The sequence below is a fragment of the Arachis ipaensis genome, chromosome B9 (genome assembly GCF_059453495.1).
Source record: "Arachis ipaensis isolate K30076 ecotype BB chromosome B9, ASM5945349v1, whole genome shotgun sequence".
Classification (NCBI taxonomy): Eukaryota; Viridiplantae; Streptophyta; class Magnoliopsida; order Fabales; family Fabaceae; genus Arachis; species Arachis ipaensis.
The window spans coordinates 89,743,236-89,763,049 of NC_142444.1; the positions used below are offsets into that span (position 1 = coordinate 89,743,236).

General features: G+C 39.4%; 1 non-coding gene across 1 annotated transcript; it reads left to right on the forward strand.

Moving 5' to 3' along the window:
• Window positions 1–19,332: 19,332 nt before the first annotated feature.
• Window positions 19,333–19,440, forward strand: LOC148545409 (small nucleolar RNA R71). The gene has a single exon (XR_015901320.1). It is a non-coding gene; the product is annotated as a small nucleolar RNA R71 (small nucleolar RNA).
• Window positions 19,441–19,814: the final 374 nt, after the last annotated feature.

Here is a 19,814-nt window from a genome sequence, read left to right on the forward strand (position 1 = left end):
TAATAAATCTTCTGTAAAAGCCAGCATGCCTTAAAAAGCTCCTAATTGCCTTGACATCACTGGGTGGAGGCAGTTTTTCAAAAAGTTCCACTTTAGCCCTGTCCACTTCAATGCCTTGGTTAGAAACCTTATGGCCAAGGACTATTCCTCCTGTCACCATAAAGTGACATTTCTCCCAGTTCAAGACCAAATTGGTCTCTTGGCACCTTTTTCACTAAGGTTGCTCACCCAAGTATGAGTCACGTTAACTTCAATGTTAGTGGCACAAACGTTACCACTAACGTTGCCTCTTGGTCCTTCGCACACGTTATTGGGACTTACCTTTCCCAATAACGTAGATAAGTTTCCCCCTTCCCTACGTTAGAGTCCACGTTAACTTAGTTAACGTGGCTCTTAACGTAAGCTTGCCAATCCTTCGAGAACGTTAGTGACACTTACCTTTGTGACTAACGTTCCAATGTGCCCCTATTTCTCATGTTAGAGTCCACGTTAACTAGGTTAACGTGGCTTCTAACGTAGTCATGCTAGCCATCTCCAACGTTAGTGACAAAGGTGAGTGTCACTAACGTTGGCTCTTCATCTCTTTATCCACGTTAGCTTCCACGTTAACTAAGTTAACGTGGGAGTTAACCTTGCTCATGGTGGCTCTTGGTGGTTCACCCCAATGTTAGTGACAAAGGTAAGTGTCACTAACGTTGGCGACCAATTGCTCTCTCCACGTTAGCTTCCACGTTAACTAAGTTAACGTGGGAGTTAACGTGGCTTATGGAAGCTTGGCCAACGTTAGTGACAAAGGTGAATGTCACTAATGTTGGCTTCCCTTTTGCTTCTTAACGTTAGAAGCCACGTTAACTAAGTTAACGTGGCAACTAACGTGGCCAATTATGAGCTTGGTCCAACGTTAGTGACAAAAGGGAGTGTCACTAACGTTGGCCTTATTGTCTTCTTCCATGTTAGAGTTCACGTTAACTTAGTTAACGTGACTCTTAACGTGGGCTTATGATGGCTTCGAGGGCGTTATTGGCGATTACCTTTCTCATTAACTTTACAAGTTAGCACCCATTCTACGTTAAAGGTCACGTTAGTGGGACTAATGTCACTGCTAATGCGGTTCTTCTTTGCTTCCTTTGTCCTGAAATCAAGCAACAAAGTGCATCAAAGTTCTATTACAAGTCATGAGTCATGCATCATCCAATTTATCATATAATTCATGCAAAATCCTCATGAAATCATGTAAAGTGCACAATGTATGCTTGAATGAAGAAGTAAGTGAATATCTACCCAAATCTAGCTTATTTTCTAAGAAAATACATGAAACTATCCTAAAAACAGTAAAGAAAAGGTTAGTGAAATTGGCCAAAATGCCTGGCATCAGGAGGCTTGAAAAAAAAAATTATAATTGGGTTTATGGTTAGATTGCCTCCTAATCACTAACACCAATCCCTTTTAATTAAGTGGATTGCAACTTGTGAATGGAAGTAGCATTCCAACTTGTTTGACTTTCCTTTACCTAGTAAAGGATAACTAAACAAGACAACCTTCAATGGTCAATTAATCCTGAGAGCATTCCAACAATAATAGGGATTCCAACTAATCAATTCCCAGTCAAGGCTTTTATTTACATTATTCAAATTCACCAATTTAATTTCCTGTTTGCTCAATTCAACCCTTTTTGAAAATCTCTGATTAATAAAATAGCACACTTTTTTGCAACTCGTTGGGAGACGACCTGGGATTCATGCTCCCAGTATTTTAAATTTCAATTTTCTGTGACACCTTTCTAAATTGAGTGGTGGATTTCTGGCGAGTTAAGAACTATACTTGCAACGTATATATTTTAACAATTTTTAATTCGCTAATTTCTGCCCGCATCAATTTTTGGCGCCGTTGCCGGGGAGTTGCAATAGAGTGCTAAAGTTATTAATTAGAATTTATTTATTTGCATTTTATTTTATTTTGCTACTATGAGCTGCATGTTTCTTTCGCTAGATGACGTGTTCACTTCCTGATCCACGCTTGCCAGTATTCGATCCTGAGATTGAAAGAACCATCTCACAAATAAGGTGAGCTCGGCGTCGGTTAGTCCTCTCTGAGGGCGGATTTGAAACGCCATCTGAGGAAGAAACCAGCCCCCGTTCTACTGATTCGGTTGATTCACGTGCAGACGACATGGCAGAACCTAGGAGAGTTACCATCCAGGAGGAAGGAGCCCCTGATTTTACAATGCAACCGTTTCAAGCGCATCACCCAGCGGTGGCTACGGATTTTGAAATAAAGACCGCCCTGCTCAATTTGATGCCCAAATTTCATGGCTTACCTGCTCAAGAGCCTATCAAGCACCTGAGAGATTTTCAAGCAGCCTGTTCTACTGTCAGGCGTGATGGTGCTGATGAAACTTCAATTTTGCTGAAAGCTTTCCCGATTTCTCTTGAGGGAAAAGCAAGAGAGTGGTACTACACTCAACCCCTAGCAAATATATCCAACTAGGATACGCTCAGAAAAGAGTTTTTGGAGAAATACTTTCCATCTGAAGTTATTGATAAATTGAGGAAAGACATTTCTACAATTGTTGAAGATGACAACGAGACTCTCTTTGAATACTGGGAGCGCTTCAATAATCTTCTAGAAGCATGCCCTTGATGGGATATTTTTGTGGAGAAACGAATTTCTCCAAAACACCCAAAACTAACCGGCAAGTGCACCGGGTCGCATCAAGTAATAATAACTCACGGGAGTGAGGTCGATACCACAGGGATTGAAGGATTGAGCAATTTTAGTTTAGTGGTTGATTTAGTCAAGCGAATCAAGATTTGGTTGAGAGATTTGTGATTAACCGAATTGAAATTGCATAGAAAGTAAAGGAAATGGGTAAATTGCATGAAATTAAAGAGAACTGGAATTTAAAGTGCTGAATCTTAAAGAGCAAGAAATTAAATGGCAGAAACTTAGAACGCAAGAAATGTAAATTGCAGAATCTTAAAGTGCAAGAAATGTAAATGGCTTGAATTGTAAAGGGAATTGGGAATTGGATTTGCAGAATTTAAACAAGGAAAAGTAAATTGCAACGAACAGAGAAATAGAAGAAGACTTGGATTGAACCAGATCTAAAAATAGAATTGTAAATGAGCATGAAAAGCATTAAACAGAGGATGTAAAATTGGAATTTAGATCTCAGGACTCAAGAGACTAGATAACCAAGTCTAGATCTCAATGCCTTCCTAGATCCAACAAGAGTAATTGCAAAGGAAATGTAAATTGCAGAGAAAGTAGATGAGAGAGCAAGTAACAGAAACTGAAATTCAATTAAGCAGTGAATTAAACAAGATCCCAAGGTGAGATTGAAACAGAAGTTCTTCAATTCTCCACCCAAGATCCGAAGCAAGAAAATTAAAGAGTGCTGGGCAAGAACAAGGAAGAAGAGAGATCAATTCTCCTCCCCAATTCTCTTGAATTAAAACAACAATGCTAGAATGTAAAAGTGAGCTCCCAATCAAACCCGAAAAGAAAGCTCTTTGAAAACTAAAAGGGAAGCTCCTTTAAAAACTTAAATCCTATGCTACTTATACACTTTCTTCAAATGGTCTTCAAGCCTTCAATTGGGCCTTTGCTCTTGATGGAATTGGGTTGATAGAGGCCTTGGTTGATTGCTCTTGGAGTTTAGAGAAGAACTGAATTGAACCGGGTTAGAATCATGAAAGCTTGAGTAAAAGTTGGAGTAAAAGTTTGAGGCTAACTTTTACTCCAACTTTTCACATCAGCCACCCTTCTTTGCTGATACCAACGTTGGGGCAAAAGTTAGGGGTCAAACTTTTGCTCCAACGTTGGCCTCCCCTTGCATACTCATGGCGCCAACGTTAGCCAAAAAGTTAGAGGCTAACGTTGGCGCAAACTTTTGCTCTCCAGGGTGTGTTTTTCATGCGCCAACGTTAGCCAAAAAGTTAGGGGCTAACGTTGGCGCAAACTTTTGCTCTCCAGGGTGTTGATTTGTGATGCCAAAAGTTATCCAAAAAGTTTGAGGCTAACTTTTGCTCCAGCTTTTTGCCCAAAAGTTAGCCAAAAAGTTTGAGGCTAACTTTTGCCCCAGCTTTTTGCCCAAAAGTTTGCACAAAAGTTTGAGGCTAACTTTTGGTCCAGCTTTTTGCTCCCTGGTTCATTTTCAATTAATCCAAAAGTTTGAGCTAAAGTTTGAGGCAAACTTTTGCTCAAACTTTTTGTTCTCTCTTCCTCCTAGCCATTCCTTCTTGCTTCAACCTTTCTCCAAGCTTTCTTCACCTATCATTAATCAACCAAACACATCAAAGCTATGCTCAAAATCATGAGATATTCATTCTTTCATAATATATGACAATTATAGCATAAAACCTCATGAAATAGCATGAATTCATACATGGTTGATTAAATCAAAGGAAACATGAAAATCTACCCAATTGGCTTGCTTATGGCTCAAGAAAGTGCATAATTCTATTGAAAACAAAAGAAAAAGGCTAGTGAAACTAGGCTAAGATGACTTGTCATCACAACACCAAACTTAAAGCTTCCTTGTCCCCAAGCAAGGAATGAATTATGCTCAATGGTTCTTTCATTTAAGATGGATTGAAGAACAACTTGTAAAGTCCTGTGAGTGAAGTGATCAAGTAACAGTGGGGTGAACTCTAAATTATATGCTCATACAAGGGCTTCAGTGCTTACTAGTCCTCACATATTGGGAGTCTTAGGTCTTAGAATTTTCATCCAAATGGTATCATGGAGATCTCTTTATATGTAGTCACCTTGAAGCAGCTTATAGTTTCTTTGCTTTGGCCTCGACTCTAAGTGTCATGTCTCAAAGCGGCTCTTTAGATAAGCTTTCAATCAATACTCCTAAACCAGTTGGTTTTAAGGTATTAGGTGTTAAAGCACCCCTAAGTATTTACTTGCTCAAGCCTCTTTCTTTGACACAACTCAACCACAAGCATTTTACTAGGCTAACAACTCTTTGAGTCATTGTTTCTTCTTTCTTTTCTGCCTAGTAATTGATGCTCAGAGCCTTGGGCCATGTTCTTTTTGTCTTTGTATTTTCTTTTCTTTCTTTTGTTTTGTTTGCTGCTTCTTGGATCAATAGATTTTTGAGAATCTCCACAATACTTCTTTGAACTTCATGTCCTGCCTATGAGCTCCCATGCAAGTTTTCACAAGCATGCAACCTCAATACATAATCATACAACTAGAACCACCACTTCTCCTAATCTTTTGCTTGCCTCAAAATTATTTGATTCCTCAATCCTTCTTTTTCAAAGAACTTTCATGTGATACATTTTTTTTTGAAATATTGAGTGCAAACAAGTTTTGGAGAGTATAGTGTTGTAAATGATCAAGCATCTTGCTTATTGAATTACAGAAAAACTATGCTATGCAGGCAGGCAGGGGTATTATGTAACTTTCAATTTAGCAGCATCTGATACAAAATAATCACTGAACAATACAACCTTTTGGAGTTCGCTTGCTTTCCTCTTCCTCATCATCATTGCCGATCTTTACATTCCTCTCTCTTCCTTTTGATAGATGATGCTAAATCTTTCCAAAAGTTTGTATGGTACCCTGCAGTGATATTGAAAGTTGCTTGTTCCCCAAGCACTTAGAGACAATGGTTAGCATGCATGATTTATTTATGGGCCTTTGAACTTACTTTGGTGTGGGAACACCAAACTTAGTACCTTGCCAATGGTTCTCATGCATCAGATTAACCATGTGTAAAACTCTTTTTCTTTTTCAAAAGCAGTAAAACTGAAAACAGCAGAATAGTTAACTAGTTTGTCCAACATGCTTTGAAGCCAGCATTATGCAGAAAGTGAGAATGTGTTTTATGATGGGATTTTGGTGGAACACCAAACTTAGAATCCTTCATTCTCCCTTAGATTGTTTTGGTGTGCAACACCAAACTTAGCTTCTTGCAATATAGATAAAACTAATTAACCTTTTTATTGAAATAGATATGAAAAGATAGTTACCTCCGATTGGGTTGCCTCCCAACAAGCGCTCTTTTATTGTCACTAGCTTGACATCCTCTGTGCTTGCTCAGTTCAGATTCTGAGCTTCCTTCTCCTTGTCCCCTTGTCCTCCTAAGTGAGGCTTTGCTTTGTGATGCTCATCCTGGATGAGTAATTCTTTTCCTTTAGCCCTCTTCTCACTCATTTCTGTGAGATTCTTAGCTAATTGTTCCATTTGCCTCTCAATTCTCCCGAGTGAGGCCTCCTGGTGTTTTCTTATCATCTCTTGATGTGTCATCATTCTCTCTACTAAGATCTCCAGATTGGTGATCCTTTGAGAGTCTTGTGAGATTGGTTGGTTGTGGGGTGTTGAGGGTTGGAAGGGTGGGTAGTGTGGTGATATGTAGTGATTGTTGTTGGTATGGTAGTGTTTTTGCAGGTTTGGGAAATTGGGGTTGTTGTAGTTGAAGTCCCTTTGTTCCTGATGTTGAGATTCCCTCATTCTTAGATAAGAATGTGGCTTCCATGGTGGAAATTGTGCATTCACTGTAGTAGAATGGAGAAAATTAATTTGTCTAGCTATTGACTCCAATTGTTGCTGAGTTTACTGATGTAGCTGTTTGCTTTGATTCATGACTACCTTCATTCCTTTAAGATTCATTATCTCCTCTTCTGAAGTTGCATTCTATGGGGTCTCAAATGAGTGTTGGTTATTGGCTCTCTTGTCATTGAACTCTGTAGTTCCTTGGATGGTTGCTGTTGCGTTGAGCAGGCCATCTGAGAAGTGATCCACCGCTCTTCTTGTTTCCGGGGTTAATCCTTCATAGAATGCTTGGAAATCCGCTTTGTTGCTTGCCTTCTTGTATCTTTCCCATGCTTTGAACAATGGTTCTTCCCCTTCTTGTATGAATGGATGTACTCCCTCTTTCATCTTGATGTTTTGTTGGGACGAGGAGAATTTGGTTAGAAACTTGGCAACCAAATCATCCCAACTAGTTATACTTCCTTGGGGAAAGGTTTCAAGCTATTGTGCCGCATCATCCTTCAGTGAGAAGGGAAATAACAAGAGCTTATAGGTATCATGATTTACACTATCGAGATTGACAGCACCACAAGTTCTCAGAAAATTGGACAGGTGCTGTTTAGGATTCTCCAGTGGAGTTCCACCATAGGAACAATTGTTCTTGATTAGTGTAATGAGTTGCGGCTTCATGTTGTGGTTTTCTTCTTTCTCAAGAACTCCTTCTTCAATGATATCCTTTCCTCTGACCTTTCTTCTTTCCTGTGACACATAAATCAACAAACAGAACGCACAGTGGTATTCTTGAAATTTGAGTGTAGTCAGTTGAGACAAAACTTCAAACAGTTAGTGGGTTAGTAAACAATTAAAGAAAAAGTGCTTGATCTAGATCTCCACTTCACTTACTCATTGTCAATCTAATCAATCCCCGGCAACGGCGCCAAAAACTTGATGGGATATTTTTGCGGAAAAACGAATTTCTCCAAAACACCCAAATCTAACCGACAAGTGCACCGGGTCGCATCAAGTAATAATAACTCACGGGAGTGAGGTCGATCCCACAGGGATTGAAGGATTGAGAAATTTTAGTTTAGTGGTTGATTTAGTCAAGCGAATCAAGATTTGGTTGAGAGATTTGTGATTTGCAGAATTTAAATTGCATAGAAAGTAAAGGGAATGGGTAATTGGCATGAAATTAAAGAGAACTGAAATTTAAAGTGCTGAATCTTAAAGAACAAGAAATTAAATGGCAGAAACTTAGAACGCAAGAAATGTAAATTGCAGAATCTTAAAATGCAAGAAATGTAAATGGCTTGAATTGTAAAGGGAATTGGGAATTGGATTTGCAGAATATAAACAAGGAAAATTAAATTGCAACAAACAGAGAAGTAAAAGATGACTTGAATCGAACCGGATCTTAAAACAGAAATGTAAATAAGCTTGAAAGCAGTAAACAGAGAATTGAAAAATGGGAAATCCGGATCTCAGGACCCAAGAGACTAGATAACCAAGTCTAGATCTCAATGCCTTCCTAGATCCAACAAGAACAATTGCAAAGGAAATGTAAATTGCAGAGAAAGTATATGAAGAAGCAATTAACAGAAATTTAAATTCAATTGTGCAGTAAAGAAATAGAGAGGTCTCAGGATGAGATTGAAACATATTTCCTTCAATTCTCCAACCCAAGATCCAAGACAATTGTAATTGAAATTGAAAGCAAGAAAACTAAGAGGAAGGGAATTCAATTCTCCTTCCTCGAGACTTAGAAATTAAAATTCACTCAACACCAAAAGCTCTCCGAAAACTCTCTATGAAAAACTAATAGGAAAAGCTCCCTGAAAAACTTAAATCCTATGCTATTTATACACTTTCTTCAAATGGTCTTCAAGCCTTCAATTGGGCCTTTGCTCTTGATGGAATTGGGTTGATAGAGGCATTCGTTGATTGCTCTTGGAGTTTGGAGAAGAACCGAATTGAACCGGGTTTGGAATCATGAAAGCTTGAGTAAAAGTTTGAGTAAAAGTTTGAGGCTAACTTTTACTCCAACTTTTCACATCAGCCACCCTTCTTTGCTGATACCAACGTTGGGGCAAAAGTTAGGGGTCAAACTTTTGCTCCAACGTTGGCCTCCCCTTATATACTCATGGCGCCAACGTTAGCCAAAAAGTTAGAGGCTAACGTTGGTGCAAACTTTTGCTCTCCAGGGTGTGTTTTTCATGCGCCAACGTTAGCCAAAAAGTTAGGGGCTAACGTTGGCGCAAACTTTTGCTCTCCAGGGTGTTGATTTGTGATGCCAAAAGTTAGCCAAAAAGTTTGAGGCTAACTTTTGCTCCAGCTTTTTGCTTCCTGGTTCATTTTCAATTAATCCAAAAGTTTGAGCTAAAGTTTGAGGCAAACTTTTGCTCAAACTTTTTGTCCTCTCTTCCTCCTAGCCATTCCTTCTTGCTTCAACCTTTCTCCAAGCTTTCTTCACCTATCATTAATTAACCAAACACATCAAAGCTATGCTCAAAATCATGAGATATTCATTCTTTCATAATATGTGACAATTATAGCATAAAACCTCATGAAATAGCATGAATTCATACATGGTTGATTAAATCAAAGGAAACATGAAAATCTACCCAATTGGCTTGCTTATGGCTCAAGAAAGTGCATAATTAAATTGAAAACAAAAGAAAAAGGCTAGTGAAACTAGGCTAAGATGACTTGTCATCACAACACCAAACTTAAAGCTTGCTTGTCCCCAAGCAAGAAATGATTTATTGAGAAGAAAGAATGAAATGGAAGAGGATGTTCATGCTATTAGAGTGTTATTGGTAATTCATGGGGTTTTATGTGGATATGTAAACACTCACCTCTTATTGATTCTTAAGCCTAGAAAGTCTCCTTCAAGCTTCAAATAACATACTGCTATGACCTCTCATTATTTCTCTATCCTTGGCTATTGTTTTGTTCATAAGCTTTATTTGAGTGTCATGTGTAGCAAGTTCATTTCCTTTTCTTTATACTTGACACATTATTCACTATAGACACTTGGCTCACATTCCTTCTTAGAACATTGATGCCCAGCACCTTTTTGGGTTACTAAATGCCTTGTAGTTAGGTTGCTCTTGATAGTGGACTTTCAGCTGATGATCCCGGGTTAGTTAACCCAAGTCATCAAGTGTTGATGCACTCCAAAGAGCTTAATAATCCAAGCAGATCCTAATACAAAGACACCACAGGCATATATTCTAAGGTTCAAGCTATTGGTGTCCAGCTTTGTTTCTTTTTGTTTTTCTTTTGTTCTGCCACTCTTTGGCTTTTTTTTTTCTTTCTTTTTGTTTTTCTTTCTAACCAAGGATTTTTATTTGATTGAGATTTATAGACAGTAGGCCACTCTATACTTAGAAGGAGACATCCTAGTTCTCTTATTCACTAAAAGTGAGCTATCATACAATCACACATACATACCACCACTTACTTTTATTGTACTTCTATCTAACAGAGAACTATCTCACTTCACATTCAAACATTTCTTTTATTGAATTGAAAATGCAGGGGACAAAGCATGCATTTTGTTCAGTGAAAGTAAACATACAAGCACACACATAGACTAGCTTACTTATTCTAAGAGAAATTCTACTTGTATTAGATGAACACTTTATCAAAACACAAGTCAAAACATTTTTCAACAGTAAGAGTTAAGTATAAATACAACCTATTGGTTTGCAATTCCTTTGTCCTTCCTTCTGTTGTGCCCTTTTGAGTTATGATGCATAGTGTCTTCAAATGGTGGTGAATTCCCTGCATAATTCTCAAAAGTTGCTTGCTTCTCAAGCCCTTAGATGACCAGTTAGTATGCATGAATTGAGTGTGGCTTGTGGATTTAATTTGGTGTGGAAACACCAAACTTGAGTTCTTGCCACTTCTCTGGATACAGCAGGTTAACTCTAGGCAAAATCTTGTGTCCTTGCTAAAGGTTATGAAGTTAAGACTAAAAAGCAGTTAAGTGGTTGAATAATCTGTTCGATTGCTTGGAACTAACAATGTGCAGGAAGTTAGAATGTGCTTTTGAATGAGGTTCTGGTGGAACACCAAACTTAGAATCCTTCATTCTCCCTTAAGTTGTTTTTGGTGTGCAACACCAAACTTAGCTCCTTGCAATACATGTCAATTATTCAACATTTTTATTGAGAAAGCTATGAAAAGAAAACTACCTCAGGTTGGGTTGCCTCCCAACAAGGGCTCTTTTATTGTCACTAGCTTGACATCCTTCAATTCCTTTCATGGTGGTTGAGGATTGTAGTGCCTCAACTTGTCTCCCCTGACTGTGATCCTCCTCTTTGTTCTCTGGTGTTCAATTTCAGCATGTTCCAACGAGAGTATATTGCTAACATTGTAATAGTCATCAGTCTGTCGGCTTGCTCCCAGTTGTTGATATATTAATTGCACTTTGTCACATTTGGAAAGCCCCTCTGTTGGAGTCTTCATGTTCTTCCAACCCCTTTTTTTTTTGTTTCTGCGTTTCATCCCCTTTTTTGTTGATCTTTCTTTTATGGCTGTAGACTTACCTTGGGGGTTTCTCTCTTCAGTGGCTAATACTCCAATATCCTCTTGGATTTTTTTATCCTTCTGCACAATCTTCTGCCTTGGGATATTTTTGTGAATCACCTTGTCAATTTCCATAGAGTCCCTCCTCCTATTACTAAACTGGGCTTCTGGTAATACTTTCAGAGTGACACTCTTATCATGCATCCTGAGAGTTAGTTCTCCTTGCTCTATGTCTATGATAGCTCTAGCAGTGGCCAAGAATGGCCTTCCCAGTATAATAGCATCACCATCATCCCCATCTGAATCCAGAACCACAAAGTCTGCAGGGTATATGAAATTGTCCACCTTGACCAGAAGGTTTTCAATCATACCCCTGGGGTATACTGTTGATTTATCTACCAGCTCTAGAGATATCTGTACTGGTTTAACTTCCTCTATATGCAACTTTTTTACCAAGGAGGAGGTATTAAGTTGATACTTGCTCCTAGATCGCACATTGCTTTAGTGATGGTTAATTCCCCAATGGTGCAAGGTAGCAAAAAGCTCCCTGGGTCCTCAAGCTTAGGAGGAAGTCCTTTTTGAATCAGGGCTCTGCATTCCTCAGTAAGTAGTATGGTTTCTTTCTCATCCCAACTTCTTTTCTTGTTGATAAGCTCCTTCAAAAACTTGGCATACAGAGGCATTTGCTCAAGTGCTTCAGCCAAGGGAATATTGATTTCCAGCTTTTTGAAAGTCTCAAGGAACTTATGAAATTGTTGGTCCTTAGTTTCTTTGTTGAACCTCTGGGGGTATGGCAATGGAGGTGCGATGCTCTTTCCTATTTGCTGCTGTCCTTGAGTTGCTTCTTTTGAACCGTGTGACTGGTTGTCCTTCTCTTTGAGTTTCTCAATGCTCTTGTTTGGCATCACAACTTGATCCTTGGTTTCATCTGCCGTTGGTTGCTCCTCATCTTCTATTGGCCTTTTGCTGCTTTCTGCTTGCTTCTTTGTAGTGTCATTGTTGCTCACCAATGTTCTCCCACTCCTTAATTGTATTGCCTTGCATTCTTCCTTAGGATTTGGAATTGTGTCACTCGGCAGAGAGCTTGAAGGTCTCTCAATAGAGATCTGCTTGGAGATTTGCCCCATCTGCCTCTCTAGGCTCTTTATGGAGGCTTCATGATTCTTGGTTATCATTTCCTGGTGTTTCAACAATTTATCCATCAAGGTCTCCAAGTTAGTGAGTCTTTGAGATTCAAGTGATACTTGAGGTGGGTTATGAGATGTGGGTGGTGGATGGTAGGCATTTTGGTTGGTTGGTTGGTTATTGGATTGGTACTGGTTGGGGTTGGGGTAGTTGTTTTGAGTTTTTCTGTAGGGGTTCTGGTTAGTTTGCTGCTGGTTGTGGTTTTGGTTGCTTCTTGGGTTGTTTTGGTTTGAGTTGCTCTGCCATGGTTGTTGGCTTTGGGTATGATTATCTCCCCATCTGAGGTTTGGGTGGTTCTTCCAGGATGGATTGTATGTATCACCATACACTTCATTTGGTCCTTGGTTGTGCATATACTGTACTTGCTCTTATTGTTGTTCTTCTTGAGTTTCTTCATTTTGCCCCCATGTGGATGATGGTTGGCTTGTGTTAACTGCTGCAACTTGGAGGCTATCAATCCTCTTGGCCATTTGCTCAAATTGTTGTTGAATTTGCTGCTGCATTATCTTGTTTTGAGCCAAGATTGAATCCACTCCTTCTAGCTCCATTACTCCTCTCCTCTGTGATGGTTGGCGATTTCTTTGGTGAGCAAAGAAATATTGATTGTTGGCCACCATGTCAATAAGATTTTGAGCTTCTTCTGCTGTTTTCATTAGCTGCAATGATCCTCCAGCTGAGTGGTCAAGTGATTCTTGAGCCTTTAGAGTGAGTCCTTCATAGAAGTTCTGTAGCTTATCCCACTCAGTGAATATTTCTGGTGGACATTTCCTCAGCAGAGCCTTGTATCTCTCCCATGCTTCATACAGATTTTCAGCATCCAATTGTGTGAATGTTTGTACCTCGGTTTTAAGCCTGATAACTCTTTGAGGTGGATAAAATTTGGCTAGAAATTTAGTCACCAAATCATCCCAGCTAGTGATGCTTCCTTGAGGAAAAGTTTCAAGCCATTGTGCAGCCTTGTCCCTTAATGAGAACGGGAACAGCAGAAGCTTGTAGGTCTCAGGATTCACGCCATTGGACTTGACAGTGTCACAAATCCTTAAGAAGGTAGATAGATGTTGATTTGGGTCCTCCAATGGTCCTCCCCCAAACGAGCAGTTGTTTTGGACCAATGTAATGAGTTGTGGCTTCAATTCAAAGTTGTTTGCATTGACATTAGGGGTGAAAATGCTGCTTCCACAATGCCTAGCATTTGCAAAGGTATAGGAGGCCAAAACTCTCCTCTGGGGTGGGTTGTTGTTGTTATTTTCTGCTCCACCAGGTGGATTGGTTGAATGTTCCTCCATATCTTGGAATTCTTCTTCTGATTCCTCTTCTCCAACAATATTTTTCCCTCTTTCAGCTCTTCTTAACCTCCTGAGAGTTCTTTCGTCTTGTTCATGAAAAGTGGATGTGGTTCTTCTTGTACCTGACATACACGCAGAACATAAGAAACACACTAACCAGTGACACTTCAATCTACTGCTAGAATGAAGTTTTAGTTAGCTTAAGCAAAAATTCAAACAGTTAGTGGGTTAATTGAAAATTAAAGGAACAGAAAATAAAAATGCTAGATCTAGATCACCACCTCACTTAATCATTATCAATCTAATCAATCCCCAGCAACGGCGCCAAAAACTTGATGGGATATTTTTGTGGAGAAACGAATTTCTCCAAAACACCCAAAACTAACCAGCAAGTGCACCGGGTCGCATCAAGTAATAATAACTCACGGGAGTGAGGTCGATCCCACAGGGATTGAAGGATTGAGCAATTTTAGTTTAGTGGTTGATTTAGTCAAGCGAATCAAGATTTGGTTGAGAGATTTGTGATTAACCGAATTGAAATTGCATAGAAAGTAAAGGAAATGGGTAAATTGCATGAAATTAAAGAAAACTGGAATTTAAAGTGTTGAATCTTAAAGAGCAAGAAATTAAATGGCAGAAACTTAGAACGCAAGAAATGTAAATTGCAGAATCTTAAAGTGCAAGAAATGTAAATAGCTTGAATTGTAATGGGAATTGGGAATTGGATTTGCAGAATTTAAACAAGGAAAAGTAAATTGCAATGAACAGAGAAATAGAAGAAGACTTGGATTGAACCGGATCTAAAAACAGAATTGTAAATGAGCATGAAAAGCATTAAACAGAGGATGTAAAATTGGAATTTAGATCTCAGGACTCAAGAGACTAGATAACCAAGTCTAGATCTCAATGCCTTCCTAGATCCAACGAGAGTAATTGCAAAGGAAATGTAAATTGCAGAGAAAGTAGATGAGAGAGCAAGTAACAGAAACTGAAATTCAATTAAGCAGTGAATTAAACAAGATCCCTAGGTGAGATTGAAACAGAAGTTCTTCAATTCTCCACCCAAGATCCGAAGCAAGAAAATTAAAGAGTGCTGGGCAAGAACAAGGAAGAAGTGAGATCAATTCTCCTCCCCAATTCTCTTGAATTAAAACAACAATGCTAGAATGTAAAAGTGGGCTCCCAATTCTATTGAGGTGATTGGTGAATGGGTGAAGAAGAGAGAGAGAGGTGGGGTAGGTGGGGATCCTGTAGGGTCCACAGATCTTGAGGTGTCAAGGATTTCTCATCCCTGCACCATGTGGCATGCAAAAATGCCCCTTGCTGCCAATCCTGGCGTTAAACGCCAGGCTGCTGCCCATTTCTGGCATTTAATGCCAGCTTCTTGCCCATTCCTGGCGTTAAACGCCAGTCTGGTGCCCATTTCTGGCGTTAAATGCCCAGAAATGGTGCCAGACTGGGCGTTTAACACCCATTCTGCTACCCTTACTGGCGTTTAAACGCGAGTAAGTTTCTCCTCCAGGGTGTTCTATTTTTCATTCTGTTTTTCCTTCTGTTTTTGCTTTTTCAATTGTTTTTGTGACTTCACATGATCATCATCCTACAAAAAACATAAAATAAAAAAAGAAAATAGAAATTTAACATAGATAAGTTAAAGATTGGGTTGCCTCCTGATGCCAAGGCATCTTAGGCTAGTTTCACTAGTATTTTTCTGTTAGTTTTAGTGGTTTTATGCATTTTCTTGAGCTTAAAGTAACCAAGAATGGTTAAAAGAATAACAAAGCAATGAACCATCCAATCAATATGATTTTGATGCAAATTCCATGAGTTTTAGTTATATTACTTGAATGCTATGAATGGAAGATTTCTCATGAAATTTTGCAAGACTTTGATGCATTTGTTTGGATGATTTCAGGGAAGAAGAGGCTAAGCAAGGAAGCAACAAAATCAATAAAGGAAGCTTGAATATCACATGTGGAGTTTAAGTTCCAGTTTAAGCCTAAACTGGAGCTTAAACGCCAGAATCATGAAGGCTAAGAAATGCTGGAATTGAAGTTTAACCTCCAGTTTAACCTTAAACTGGAGGTTAAACGCCAGAATGAAAGTCTCACCAAAGAAGCATTCCACGTTTAACCTCCAGTTTAACCTTAAACTGGAGGTTAAACGCCAGAATGAGAATGCCACTCAGGAAGGAGTTCCACGTTTAACCTCCAGTTTAACCTTAAACTGGAGGTTAAACGCCAGAAATGGGAAGTGCACCAGGGAGCCATTTCCACGTTTAAGCTCTAGTTTGACCTTAAACTGGAGCTTAAACGTGTTCGACCAAGTTTTCTCCTCCAGTGTTGCTTTCTCCATTTCCACGTTTAAGCTCCAGTTTAACCTTAAACTGGAGCTTAAACGTGTTCGACACCTCCAGGGCTACCCTTCTAAGCTTCCACGTTTAACCTCCAGTTTAACCTTAAACTGGAGGTTAAACGTGTTCGACCTCCAAGATGCCTCCTTCCATTTCCACGTTTAACCTCCAGTTTAACCTTAAACTGGAGGTTAAACGTGTTCGACCTCCAGGGCTGCCCTTCCTATCTCCACGTTTAAGCTTCAGTTTAACCTTAAACTGAAGCTTAAACGTGTTCGACTACATGACTCTCCAGGGCTGCCTTCTTCCATTTCCACGTTTAAGCTTCAGTTTAACCTTAAACTGAAGCTTAAACGTGCTTCTACAAAAGGCCTCACTGGAAGTGTCTGGCGTTTAAGCTGCAGTTTAAGCTTAAACTGCAACTTAAACGCCACTCTTGGAAAAGGTTTCTGGGCCAAAAATAGTGCGGTTTAAGTTAGTCTTTGAGCACAAACATTAACTTAAACTTACTCTGGTATGAAACCCAATTGAATATCATGGTTTATGGGATTGGGCCTGAAGGATTGATGAGTTTGAAATCTCAATTTATTAAGTCATGTGTCATTATTTGATTATCACTAAGTTGGCTCAATGAATGTTACAGAATTTGGATCAACAGCCTCATCAAGATTATGGATCATAAACCCAAGGCAAAAGGAAAGCAGGGAGAGGCCTCAAAGCCCAAGAAACACAACAGAAGCTCAATATAGAAAGTGTATAAATAGGATAGAATTTAAGTTAGGGAACTTTTACCTTCACTTTTAGCTAGTTTTCATATCTTTGTAATTGAATTCAGAGCTATGACTCACTAAACCCCCTTTCATTGGGTTAGGGAGCTCTATTGTAATTCAATGAATCAATAATAGTTTATCTTCTTCTTCAATCTTTTCTCTTGAATTTTGTTAGAAAGCTTCTCGATCTAATTCCATTGGGTAGTTGTCTTGGGAAAGAAACTACCCATAATTGGAATCCTTCGGAACCTTGGGAAAGGAATGGAGGATTCATGCTAGAGAAGCTTTCTCACAGTGAATTGGATTGGGGTTTGGATGGATATTGTGACATGTAATCCTACCAAATTGTGGTTCATGAAACTGTGTGGTATAATCAGTGATCGAGCATCATCTCTTCTTATGAACATTTAAACCAAGGGATTGGGAATTTGTTCATTTTTAGAGAGAATTGGTGAGCCAAGGGATTGGGATCCAATCATATAAGATTGCCAAGCAAAATTCAATGAACGCATTGCTTGAGGAAGAGATAAACATGTTTTGATTCGGAGATCTCAATATCTCCTATAACCCAATGAATCCCACAATTCTGATTTACATCTTCTCTTTACATTCTGCAACTCAATTCATGCAATCACCCCCATTCCCTTTTAATTTCAGCAATTTAGTTTCTGCTCTTTAATTCATGCAATTTAAGATTCCGCCATTTCAATTTCTTGTCATTTACTTTTCCCGCCAATTTTACATTCCGCAATTCTCATCTCAATCTTGATTCCGCTCAACTAGAACACACTTCTAATCCGAATTGCTCACTCAACCAATCCTTGTGGGATTCGACCTCACTCTATTGTGAGTTTTTACTTGACGATAACCGGTGCACTTGCCGGAAGGAATTTTGCCGATCGTGCAATTTCCTAAATCGTAGCATAACTAGTTTATGCGCATCACCTCCCAACAAGTGCTTCTTTAATGTCAATAGCTTGACATTGGGCTCTCATGGAGCCTCACAGATGTTAAGAGCAATGTTGGAACCTCCCAACACCAAACTTAAAGTTTGAATGTGGGGGTTCAACACCAAACTTAAAGTTTGGATGTGGCCTCCCAACACCAAACTTAGAGTTTGACTGTGGGGGCTCTGTTTGACTCTGTATTGAGAGAAGCTCTTCATACTTCCTCTCCATGGTGACAGAGGGATATCCTTGAGCTTTAAACACAAGGGAGTCTTCATTCACTTGAATGATCAATTCTCCTCTGTTAATATTAATCACAGCTTTTGCTATGGCTAGGAAGGGTCTACCAAGGATGATGGATTCATCCATACGCTTCCCAGTCTCTAGGATTATGAAGTCAGCAGGGATGTAGTGGCCTTCAACTTTTACCAAGACATCCTCTACAAGTCCATAAGCCTGTTTCTTTGAATTGTCTGCCATCTCCAGTGAGATTCTTGCAGCTTGTACCTCAATGATCCCTAGCTTCTCCATTACAGAGAGAGGCATGAGGTTTATGCTTGACCCTAGGTCACACAGAGCCTTCTCAAAGGTCATGGTGCCTATGGTACAAGATATTAAGAACTTTCCAGGATCCTGTCTCTTCAGAGGTAATTTCTGCCTAGTCAGGTTATCCAGTTCTTTGATGAGCAATGGAGGTTCATCCTCCCAAGTCTCATTACTAAATAACTTGGCATTTAGCTTCATGATTGCTCTAAGGTACTTAGCAATTTGTTCTTCAGTAACATCTTCATCCTCTTCAGAGGAAGAATACTCATCAGAGCTCATGAATGGCAAAAGTAAATTCAATGGAATCTCTATGGTTTCAGCGTGAGCCTCAGATTCCCATGGTTCCTCTTTAGGGAACTCCATGGAGGTCAGTGGACGTCCATTGAGGTCTTCCTCAGTGGAGATCACTGCCTTTTCCTCCTCTCCATATTCGGCCATGTGAGACGTGTTTATGGCCTTGCACTCTCTCTTTGGATTCTCTTCTGTATTGCTTAGGAGAGTACAAGGAGGGAGTTCGGTAATTTTCTTACTCAACTGACCCACTTGTGCCTCCAAACTTCTAATGGAGGACCTTGTTTCAGTCATGAAACTTTGAGTGGTTTTGATTAGATCAGAGACTATTGTTGCTAAGTCAGAGTGGCTTTGCTTAGAATTCTCTGTCTATTGCTGAGAATATGATAGAAAAGGCTTGCTATTGCTAAACCTGTTTCTTCCACCATTATTGTTGTTGAAACCTTGTTGAGGTCTCTGTTGATCCTTCCATGAGAGATTTGGATGATTTCTCCATGAAGGATTATAGGTGTTTCCATAGGGTTCTCCCATGTAATTCACCTCTTCCATTGCTGGGTTCTCCCGTGATTTCTCCATGAAGGATTATTGTTGTTGAAACCTTGTTGAGGTCTCTTAGTACTGGCTATTGCTGCTTGCATTCCACACAGACTCTGAGAAATTATATTGACTTGTTGGGTCAATATTTTATTCTGAGCCAATATAGCATTCAGAGTATCAATCTCAAGAACTCCCTTCTTCTGAGCTATCCCATTATTCACAGGATTCCTTTCAGAAGTGTACATGAATTGGTTATTTGCAACCATTTCAATGAGTTTTTGAGCTTCTGCAGGCATCTTCTTCAGATGAAGAGATCTTCCAGAAGAGCTATCCAATGACATCTTGGATAGTTCAGACAGACCATCATAGAAAATACCTATGATGCTCCATTCAGAAAGCATGTCAGGAGAACATCTTCTGATCAATTGCTTGTATCTTTTCCAAGCTTCATAGAGGGATTCACCTTCCTTCTGTCTGAAGGTTTGGAATTCCACTCTAAGCTTGCTCAATTTTTGAGGTGGAAAGAACTTTGCCAAGAAGGCATTAACTAGCTTTTCCCAAGAGTTCAGGCTTTCTTTAGGTTGTGAATCCAACCATGTCCTAGCTCTGTCTCTTACAGCAAAAGGAAAAAAGCATAAGTCTGTAGACTTCAGGGTCAACCCCATTGGTCTTGACTATGTCACAGATTTGCAAGAATTCAGCTAAGAACTGATGAGGATCTTCCAATGGAAGTCCATGAAACTTACAATTCTGTTGCATTAGAGAAACTAATTGAGGCTTAAGCTCAAAGTTGTTTGCTCCAATGGCAGGGATTGAGATGCTTCTCCCATAGAAGTCGGAAATAGGTGCAGTAAAGTCACCAAGCACCTTCCTTGCA